This window comes from Palaemon carinicauda, chromosome 19 (genome assembly GCF_036898095.1).
Source record: "Palaemon carinicauda isolate YSFRI2023 chromosome 19, ASM3689809v2, whole genome shotgun sequence".
In the NCBI taxonomy this organism is placed as follows: Eukaryota; Metazoa; Arthropoda; class Malacostraca; order Decapoda; family Palaemonidae; genus Palaemon; species Palaemon carinicauda.
In genome coordinates this window covers 38,335,313-38,347,812 of record NC_090743.1, presented here as the reverse complement: position 1 = coordinate 38,347,812, position 12,500 = coordinate 38,335,313, and positions in this window count along the sequence as shown.

Below are 12,500 nucleotides of genomic sequence, written 5' to 3'. Positions count from 1 at the left end.
TTTTCAGGCTAAAACGAAAAAAAAAATCGTAAGGCATTAATGTTTGTTTACTTGTACTGAAACAGCAGGTTCAATTTGATCTCCCTTGCACACAATCAGACAAGTACAGCGAACACTTGTACTTAACAATGCACACAGCAGTGCGATTGCACATGTACACGTGCGCAAGTACAAACGCAAAACAGTTTACACCCACGGAAATTGATGCACACACGTACAAACAAACACACACAAACAAACATTCAAAAATTGATAGCTCAAGTACGTCCACTCATAAGAACATGTACAGATATGCCCGAACATCCTTTCAAGTGCCCACATCCCAGCAAGCAAGCAAGAAGCATTACCCTCAAAGCAAAAGCATAGATATATCAAAGTCTTCCCTATTAATAGCACTCATTAATCCTTCTTCCCCTAATAAAAAAAAAACTGATCCCAATTTCAAGAATTCTTATTAGTATTTCATTTATTTCCTAATTTCCCAAGTCAAAATTGCTGTAAAACAGCATAAAAACAACACTAAAACAACAACAACCATAATAATAATAATAATAATAATAATAATAATAATAATAATAATAATAATAATAATAATAATAATAATAATAATGGACTTTCACCGTAAGTAATAATCCAGAGAGTTGGATTTTTATGAGAGAGAGAGAGAGAGAGAGAGAGAGAGAGAGAGAGAGATTTACAGTTTTGTCAACAAGTTTCCAACACGATACTGAAATCCCATTAAATACTTTTCAAATTTTATTCAGAAAGTTGGCAAATCTATGTGAAAGAGAAGATATGAAAACGTGTTTGTTCCGTCTTATCTCTTTTATTCGTTATTCCTGTTTTCCATCTCCTATTCCTTTCCTATCTTTAACCAATTTTCTCTTCTTGCATCATAAAAACCATTTCCTTCTCCTACATCGTTTTTTTCCCCTTCTTATCTCTTATTTTGTTATTCCTTGTTTTCCATTTCCTATTCTTTTCCTATGTTTTATCCATTTTCTCTTCTTACAGTATAAAAACCATTTTTTTCTACAGTATTTCTTCTTCTTCCCCTTTATGCGACTCTCTTTTAAGTGCTGTCTGTCTGTCTGTCATTAGTTTATATTCCAGGATTGACCGAAATATCCGTTCCTCGCACATCGTATTTTATCAATTCTTCTGTGGAATGCATTCTGTTCTACTGATTTTCTCATAATATTAATGATTTTTTTTTTCAGAGAGAGAGAGAGAGAGAGAGAGAGAGAGAGAGAGAGAGAGAGAGAGAGAGAGAGAGAGAGAGAGAGAGATTAAGCTAAATGCCACATTCAATTCACCTCCGCTTTTTATTTCAAACGATAATCATAGAGACTGCGCGATAACGATAAAGGAAACGTGAATAGTAATGTTATCTGGCAAATGAAAGCGGTGATCATAAACTCCCTGGTTGTATCTCTAATGACGGGGTAAACACATTTCAGCTTCCACAATGACGTTTATACTTTGCATTATGTATATATATCACCACCGGAGCCAATGGTATGCCTATACACTTTCATTTAACGGCCAGTATTTGGTTTCGCAATATGAGAGAGAGAGAGAGAGAGAGAGAGAGAGAGAGAGAGAGAGAGAGAGAGAGAGAGTTACATGGATTTTGGCTATCTCAAACACTTCTTTAGTTCATCGGGGAGACTCCATTAGCTCTTGGGTAGAAAGATTTGGTTTGAAAGTTTAGATAGTTTTTTATGATCTTGTCTAACTTATTCTTGAAATCGTTTGCCGTGTTACTGTGTGTGTGTGTGTGTGAGAGAGAGAGAGAGAGAGAGAGAGAGAGAGAGAGAGAGAGTTACATGGATTTTGGTTACCTCAAACACTTTTTAGTTCATCGGGGAGACTCCAGTAGCTCTTGGGTAGAAAGATTTGGTTTGAACGTTTAGAAAGTTTTTAAGATCTTCTCTAACTTATTCTTGAAATCGTTTGCCGTGTTACTGAGAGAGAGAGAGAGAGAGAGAGAGAGAGAGAGAGAGAGAGAGAGATCTACTCAGACTAAAAGAAATGCCAAAAATTTTAAAATACCATTTTTGAATATGCTGCACAATTATTATCACGAATTCTTGATTAAACGTGTTTAGTTATTTATATTTATCCTTCGTTCATAAAAGACCTAAATAATCAAGGAAAATTTCATGTAATAATAATAACAATAATAATAATAATAATAATAATAATAATAATAATAATAATAATAATAATAATAATAATAATAATAATAATATATTGCTAATAATTACGACGAAAAACCACACTCGAATATGGATAATTACATTGATTAAGATCATAGTAACGAAAAAATAGCAATAAAATAAGCTTCAATTAAGGAAGGTAAATAGAAAAATGTCCGGATCAGCAATTTACGAAGAAACTTTGTTCTAACACCAACAAAAACACTGACAAAAATAATAGAGGAAAGGGAAACTGTTTGTCCAGACAGAGCCACTTCTGTAAGAATAACACTAGGGCTAAAGTTTGGTATGATTCCGTATAAAAAAAAATTCTCCTAATTCCATCGAAGATTACTTTGTGTTTTTGTCTGACCCTTAAGACCTAAAAAAAAAAAAAAAAAAATAAAATGCATAGAAAAAATATTGCTCCTGTAAAAATTCCCAGGTAAATTTGTTCATTAATTCTTAAATTGTTTATTCATTTCCATATTTCCTTTCCTCACTCAGCTATTTTTTCCCTGTTGGAGCCCTTGGGCTTATAGTATTTCGCTTTTCCAACTAGGGTTATGGCTTAACTAATATTAATAGTAATAATAATAAAAACAATAAACACAAAGTGTATTCTGGTTATAATACATCATCATTTAAAATAATAAGATAAAATCTGAAAAATAATATATATATACATACATATATATATATATATATACACACATATATATATATATATATATATATGTATATATATACACACGCATAAACAGGAGGATCCAAGAGTAAGTGGGCAGTAAATGATTACATTTATTTTGAGATTACATATGCATACAATTACATATACTAACACAATTATTCCATTATTAATTAAACTTTACTGTAAACAATAATACAAAAGCCCTTAAATTTCATTGTAAATCAAAATACACCTGTTATAATATAACCAATACATAAACTTATTCCACAAACTGTACATCTACTTTTGGATCCCCCTGTGCGCACGCACGCACACACACACACACATACACACACACACACACACATATATATATATATATATATATTGCTGTACAATGTCTGCTCGTGTTCAGGAGGTACATTTTTAAAGTGCACTGGCACAGCAATCAACTTCCACAACAATATGTCTATAAATTTGATTACTGCACAAAACAAGCCACGAAAAGTATCAGTTAATAAATAAATCTTCGATTTTCTTATAAAACTAAAGGACCATACACCAAATTATCTGCCTAAGTGCTAGATTTTAATTTGCATGGCACGCAAAGTTAAATAAAAGCCAAGAAGATCTGCAGTTCTTCCCTTCTCTCCCTATCTTTGTTCAGTTGTAGATATATTCTTTTCTTTTCTCATGTACATTACTTTATTTTCTCAATATTTGAGGAGAGAGAGAGAGAGAGAGAGAGAGAGAGAGAGAGAGAGAGTCAAAACCATAAATCTTCGTCTATATGTCCAAGACGAAAGAAAATTTCCTCCCACCCTTCTGCGCAGAGAGGCCAAACCCAAATCTAATATCGTCTGAGGAACGCTTTCATCCTTACGTGACCTGAGGAGACTTGATCAACCCATAATAATGTTCTCTGGAGGGGAGACTCGCCTATTTATTGGAATGCTATCTCGTCCGGCAATCTCGACCAGATTTGGCCTGGGGTGTTTTGCGAATGCATTGATCTTCTCATGGGTTGATGGCTTTTGCAATTAGGAGACCCAGGGCGTTCATTGCGAATTTCATATTCTGGAGAATATCATGATTATTATTCTACGTGGCTGTGTCACTTGCTATTGCATGAATTGCAATATTTTTCCAGCAATAAATCAAATGATCATTTCATGAAAAAAATAGGTTTAAGTTCTATAACTTTACATTTCATTATTGGAACTTTATAATATCACGTTATGAAAACTTTCGTAAATAATAAATAATAATTACTGTTTCCTACAAATGAAAAAAAAAATGTTCTTGGGCCAGTTTTCCTTAAAGATCAAACACCAGTGAATGAGGTAGCTGGCGATTATTCAACTGCAGTTGGTCGCAGCCAGGGGAGAAAATGTACATAGAGCTGATATATATACATATATTTATACACACAAAGTTTGTGTAATTTACTATGTATATGAGTATTTGTGTGAGGTATTTTTACCATACACACACACACACACACACATATATATATATATATATATATAATATATATATATATGTATATATATATATATATAGAGAGAGAGAGAGAGAGAGAGAGAGAGAGAGAGAGAGAGAGAGCTAATAATAATACGGCATTCAATTAAACAAAGCGTCCTATTCAAACTTATTCAAATTTTCAAACAACCACTTTGTCATGTTAAAACAAAGGGAGCCACTTCAGAGGAAATTCCCAAAGAAGGAAGTAATTTACTTAAAGTAATTTACTTTCAAATTTGTCCCCTTCTAAGCCTCCTCTCGTTGTTGAGAAACTTTTCGAGTGGTCCTCTTCTCCCTTGGCTTTGGCGGTTTCGAAGCACAAGTTTCGAAGCTACACACACACACACGCACACACACACACACACGCACACACACACACATATATATATATATATATATATACACAAATATACATTATAAATTTTGCACATTTAGACGTGTTTTTTCATATTCAAATAAGCCATATATGTTCATACATTAATATAGGGATTCTCTTACCGACCTCGGGATCAGAGCCCAGGCGGAACCACTCAAAGACAATAGCTTCTGACCAGCCGGGAGTCGATCCCTGGTCCAGGCTGTAACATTACGGACATACCACTTAGCCACGAAGAAAGATGGCTAAGTGCTCTGTCACTGTTGTGAAAAGGAAACTAGGAGATATAAGATTAAGTCCTGACTAGTTTTATACTTCTTCAGGAAACTAGTCAGGACTTTATTTTATATTTCATATTTACCTTTTCACTGTGGTTCTTTTGCATCTGAGCATCAAGTTTCCCTGTGATTTTTACGTATATATATACAAAAACATATATATATATATATATATATATCACAATGACTTCATATATATATATATATATATATATACATGTATATGTGTGTGTACTTATGAATATATATATATATATATATATAGGAAAAAACTTAATCCATATATATATAATAGATGGTATGGAAGAAACATTAAGTTAACTAGGATTCAAGGACTGAATTTGTATCAAATTTAACCCTATAGGGAAGATACTGAAATGATGTAATGTTAAGTTAGACTATGCTAGAAAAGACAACAACACTTTAACTACTCAAAGAATTCAGTTGTATCAAAACTCGGAAAAAGTACAAACATTTCCCTTTTACTCTTAAATATATTTCGAACAATTTACAAAATGTCGTAATTTAAAAATTCACCTAAAAAAATTCCTTATATTGAAAGATCCTAAACGGATCCAAAACCTGAATAAATCAAGATAACATAACAATACTAGATGGGGACTCAGTAGAGCGCAGACCTCCGCCGCAGCAGCTTATTATCCGATCGTTTGCTCGACCTTGACCTTGACCTTAGACCTTACCATGTAAGAACTAGCGAGGATGTTCCAACACACAAATATGAAGCAAGTTCAAAGTCTCTGTGACAACGATGTCCAAACTTAAGGCTGAATACGTGAATTGGAAAGTTTTCTTGACCGTGACCTCGACCTATGACCAAGAGCTTCCAAAATTTAATAATCTCCAACTTTCTACATAACTGTTAATCCCTGTAAGTTTCTTTACTCTACGTTTAAAATTGTGGCCAGGAAGCTGTTCCTAAACAAACAAACAGGTAGTGAGACATAACCTCCTTCTAACTTCGTAGGCAGAGGTAAAAATAAATTTCCAAGCAACAAATCTTCACTGTCATTCATTTCCATTAATTGCAAAAGAACTGCGCTAAGCATAAAGCTGCCTTCCATTCAAAGGCAAAAAAATATTAACGCATTTTATTGCGTTCTAGAAGCAGAATTAAGCGAGTGGCTTCAGGAACACGGAAGCACTCAAGCAAGATTAACTTAAGGAAGATGATGCTGGTTTTAATTCATTACTCAAATGCATCTCGCTGAACAGACTTTGCAGTTTTCCTCTTTGTGTTTGTGGATGTGTGGGCAAGTCTTTTCTTCATCTTGGCATTCTAATTAAAGAGCTGTTTCTGCTTAAATAATATATTTCTTTTCAAGGCTGAGTCACATTTACTCGAGAGCAGAAAAAAAAAAAAATCATATGAAATAGCCTTTTTGGTCTTGTGACTTGATTCTTGATTATTATACTTTCATATATTATTATTATTATTATTATTATTATTATTATTATTATTATTATTATTATTATTAGTTGCTAAGCTACAACCCTAGTTGGAAAAACAAAGTCCTATAAGCCCGAGGGCTCCAACAGGGAAAATAGTCCAGTGAGAAAAGAGAAGTTATTAACAATTAAAATAAAATATTTTAAAAACAGTAACAGCCTTAGAGTAGATATTTCATATATAAACTATAAAAACTTAAAAAAAAATAAGAGGAAGAGAAATAATATAGAATAGTGTGCTCGAGTGTACCCTTAAGCAAGAGAACTCTACAGAGGTAATTGCACTGTCCCAGACCAGAGAACAATGGTTTAATTTTGGAGTGTCCTTCTCCTAGAAAAGCTGCTTACTATAACAAACGAGTCTCATCTACCTTTACCAAGAGGAAAGAAGCCACTGAACAATTATATTGCACTAGTTAACCCCTTGAGCGAGGAAGAATTGTTTGGTAATCTCAGTGTTGTCAGGTGTAAGCGGACAGAGGAGAATATGTAAAGAATAGGCCAGACTATTCGGTGTATGTGTAGGCAAAAGGAAAATGAGACGTAACCAGAGAGAAGGATCCAATGTAGTATAGTCTCCATAACACTCTAGCGGTAGTACATCAACGGGTGGCTGGTGCCCTGGCCAACCTACTACCTACTAGATTTACCTTCAAGAAGATTATATCATGCCCCAACTTTCCTACTCTATTTTTCATAATATTCTATAGAATAAACTTAATTATTTATTATTTTTTATGCTCTCACTTTCCTCGTCCATGGAATATTCCTGTAACTAAGAACAACAAATGGAATATTATAGAATAAACCTCAGCATGTAGATTTATTCCCAGTTACATATCAATGTCCATAAATTGCTTTGGATTACTTTTCTAGCCTTTCTAACACCTTTATCATCTTCTTTTTTTTTTATAGCATTTTGAGCACTTTTCTTGGCTTTTTTATAGAGTTTACAACACTTTTCTCGTTCCTAGCACTTTTATCGTCTTTCTTATAGCATTTTGAGCCCTTTTCTTGACTTTTTATAGAGTTTACAACACTTTTCTAGTTCCTAGCATTTTTATCGTCTTTCTTATAGCATTTAAGCACTTTTCTAGACTTCTCAATACTTTTCTAGCCTTCCTAGCACTTTTCTAGAATTTCTAACACTTTTCTAGCTTTCCTAACAATGTTCTAGCCTTTCTAGCACTTTTCTAGCCTTTCTAGCATTTTTCTAGCCTTTATAGTGCTTTTCTAGCCCTCAAGCACTTTTATATCCATGAGACCCAGAGACCCTATTTATTTCCTAAGGCCTCAGCTAGAGATCATTTAGCAAGATAACACCCCCATAAATATGACAATTTCCCCTGCATTTAGGGAAGTTCCCCTAAATCTCAGGGCCACTGAGAGAGCATTAAGGGTTGATCAGGATGTCCTCAAGTTACAGGGACGAAAGCATTTACCAACGCATAATTAGATTTCAAGGCAGCTTCTTAGGGGAAGGGTCGTCGAAATTCTCTTTATCTTAAGATGCGAGATAAGTGTATACACATTCCCTTTCTGTAATGGAGATTTCTACTTAGAAAAGAGATTAAAAAGATTGTCTCGTCCTTTCAAATAACTTAGCTGGGACTTACTGGAGTCGGTTGGATATAAAAAAAGCGGTTTGCTTTTTAAATGGCATGAACATCCCCTTCACTTATTATTATTATTATTATTATTATTATTATTATTATTACTAGCTAAGCTACAACCCTAGTTGGAAAAGCAGGATGCTATAAGCCCAAGGGCTCCAACAAGGAAAAATAGCCCATTGAGGAAAGGAAATAAAGAAATAGATAAACGATATCAGAAATAATAAACAATAATAATGAAATATTTTAAAAACAGTAACATCAATACAGATATTTTATATATAAAAAGACTTATACCAGCCTGTTCAACATGAAAACAATTGCAGCAAGTTTGAACTCAATACAATAGATTTGCTGTGCTACATGTGCTACATTTATTTATTTGAAAATTAAAAAAGACGGGAAAAAGAACATTACTTAAAAAAAAAAAAAAAAATCTTATATATACTTATCCGAATATGAAATAAGAGCTTTATGATGATTTTGGTGATCCGAATATGAAATAACAGCTTTTGATGCATTGGCATTTTGGTCACCTCCATTGGGTTCAACCCAGATAGAAAAAGACTTTAGAACATTACTGAGCAATATATTGTACCCTTTCCTGACTTATAACATATGAACTATGTATCTGGTGGTTGGTTGACTTCGGCGGTTCACAATCAAGTTAGAAAAAAAAGTCTCGGGGCTAGTATTCTATATTACCTATTTATCTCTCTCTCTCTCTCTCTCTCTCTCTCTCTCTCTCTTTATATATATGTACACAATTCTCTCTCTCTCTCTTTCTATATATATATATATATATATATATATTTATATATATATATATATTTATATATATATATATTAATATATATATATATATATATATAAATATATATATATATATATATATATAAATATATATATATATAAATATATATATATATATATATATAAAATGTATATATTCATATAAGGCATAATTTATATATTATACTCCTCCTAATATCTGGATTCTCTCTCTACTTCGGGATCAGAGACCAAAGGGGGAATCAACTCAAAGATAATAGCTTCTGGTCGGCCGGGGAATCGAACCTAGGCCCAAGAAACTGAGGTTCCATCGATTAGGCAACTCAATCAATAGAACCTTAGTTTCTTGGGGCTGGATTCGATTCCCCAGCTGACCAGAAGCTATTACCTTTGGGTTCATTCACCTTTGAGTCTCTGATCCCGAGGTATAGAGAGAATCCAGATATTAGGAGTATAATATATGGCTCTTATGAATCAGAAAAACACGTCTATATATGCAAAATTATCATATATATATATATATATATATATAAATATGCACACACACACAGACACACACACACATATATATATATATATATATAGAGAGAGAGAGAGAGAGAGAGAGAGAGAGAGAGAGAGAGAATGTTCTTGGATGCTTGCATAAATCATGAAATAATTATCACCACGGCCAAATTTCCATGTCAGGATGTCTAAAACACCTTGTACAAATATTTACATTTCATTTTAGAATGTTTTACATATCAGAAATTACGAATGTTTCTTAGCCTAGATAGAATTCTAATATCACAATTTCCATCAAACGTTTGGGTACGAACTGCAGTAGCAATATGCTTAAAAACACCGTCACCTACGTATGAAAGTAGAATTTTTGTTTTGTTTTGCATATATGATAATTAGCAGTATACATATACGAATTTTGTAAATAGAAATAACAAAATATCATTCGGTCTCCGACAATTCAGGTGTCATTTCTTAAAATCAAGGTACTTTTTATAGGTAGTGGTGGCCGTTGTGGTAAAGTCCCTGACTCGCCCAAACTCGTTAGTTCCTTTGGTCGCTGCAACCTCACTATCCTTGGGAGCTTAGAATGGGGGTTTTTGGGGAGCCTATAGGCCTATCTGCTGAGTCATCAGCAGGCATTGCCTAGCTCTCCTTGGTCCTGGCTTGGGTGGAGAGAGGTCTTGGGCGCTAATCATATGTACTGTATATATGCTCAGTCTCTAGAGCATTGTCCTGCTTGATAGAGCAATGTCCCTGTTCCATTCATGAGCGACCTTTAAACCTTTAAACCCTCTACAGAAAGAAAGGATTCCCCTAGTCTCCGACAATTCATGTGTTATTTTTTGAAATTAGACGTATACGACAAATTACATAAATGTAGCAAACTTCAAAGAAAGTGTGAGATTATCGTATTTCTAAAGGCACATTCAGCTTGACAGTTTCTTGAATTATCAACAATTACAATAAGTTTCAGTGATGAGGGATTCTCTCTCTCTCTCTCTCTCTCTCTCTCTCTCTCTCTCTCTCGTCCTTAAAGACGTTTCTAACCAAGGACACTATTTTCTAACATACTCCATACGTTTAAAACGCCCGAGATCATTATAAAAATTTTCCAAGGGATTTTAGGAAAGGGAGGTGGGGAGGGGAATGTTATGGACAAAGGGGATTGGGGGCGGGGGGTGGCGGTGGAGAAATGTGTTTGGGGAGTATTGGGGAAGAAGGAAATGAAGAGGAAAGGTTCTCAGGGACAATAGTCGATGAGGTCTATAAAAAGACAAAAACATAATTTCTATTTTTTCTCTTTTTGTAAAATAAGATTAATTTACAAAAAAAATCCCACGTGGTTTTATAATTTCAAGCAAAACCAATATATTTTACCATTTTTTTCATTTATATGTCCAAAAAGCAGCGATATATGACAAAAGTCCACCAAAATATTACTGCAGGGTATAATCAATATACACAGAGAAAATATTTTTCGTATCATTAAGATTAATTAAAAAAAACGCGTTTTTTTTCATCCGTAAAAAACAATGATATCTAACAAATGTACAACGGAATATTACTGCAGGGTACAATTAATATACACAGTGAAAATATTTTTCGCACTATTAAAAAAAAAAAAAAAAAAAAAAAAAAAAAAAAAAAAAAACACCACGATTTCATCATTTCAAGCAAAACCAGTATATTTCATTATAGTTTTTAATTTTTCTTTCTATTAACTGTAAAAAAAATTATATCTGATAAATATACAACAAAATATTACTGCAGGATATAATCAATATGCAAGTACCCTGTGAAATGCGTAAATGTTTTATGAAATGCGTAGTAAATATAAATAATCTTATCATCACTGACTACGAAATTCATAATTTCTCTATAACTTTAACCTTACTTTACCATTATCCACAAAATAGTTTGAAAGTAAACTCAATATTTCAATTATACTCATGACAGCTGGAGATCCCACCCCAAAACTGAATTAATATAATATCCAGAACGTTCAAGTGTGTTTTGTACCGAAATCGTATCTATTTTCGTCGAAATGATACGAGGTTTGGTTCGCCAAGCTAATATCACTGCGTGGCATCCTGGGTGCAAAAGGTAAAATACTATTATTATTATTCATGGTTTTGGTGGCCGATGTGGGTAACGTCCTTGATTGGTAATCGCCAGACTGGGGTTCGAGTCCCGCTCAAAATAGTTAGTTTCTTTGGTAACTGTAGCCTCACCATCCTTGTGAGCTAAGAATTGGGGTTTGGGGAGCCTATAGGTGTATCTGCTGAGTCATCTGCAACCATTCCCTGGCCCTCCTTGGTCCTAGCTTGGCTGCAGAGGGGGCTTGGGCGCTGATCATATGTATATGTGGTCAGTCTCTAGGGTATTGTCCTGCTTGATAGGGCAATGTGACTGTTCCTTGCTTCTGCCATTCATGACCGGCCTTTAAAATTTTAAACCCTGACATTTAAAATATAACAAAGGTACCAAGCAAAGGTACACTGCATTGTAATTGGGTGCGATTTCTTCTGCGTATGAATACACAATGCTCGCGTTTGTGTTGGACGTTTTCAAACAATTACATTTCAGGTACGCATTTTTGGTGTCGTTATTTTGTATGACAAAAGCATGAAACGTTTACAAACACTAGCATATCTGGACAGTATATTTTTTTTCCTATTAAAAAATATGTTTTTTTTTTTTTTTTTTAATAACCATTTCCAGTACTCCAATCCCAGATCCCAATTTGCTTCATTTTTTTTCTAATAAAAATGTTTTATTTATTTATTTATTTAATTTCTTTAATAATTCTTTTCTGTACTCCAATCCACAATTTCACAGTACCTCCATTGGGTGGTGTTTTGAAAATTGAGGAATTCCGTGGAAAGGAAGGAATTCATAAAAACATAAGTAAATTAAATTAATGCGAGGAATAATGGGTAAACTGGTAAAAATAGTAAGTGAATTGAAGACAAAATGAAAAAAAAAATGAATTACATGGATGATAAAAAGAAAAAAATATGCCTATAGGAACTAGGATTAATGAGATAAAAGTGAAAGAAATGGCAGATTCTATCA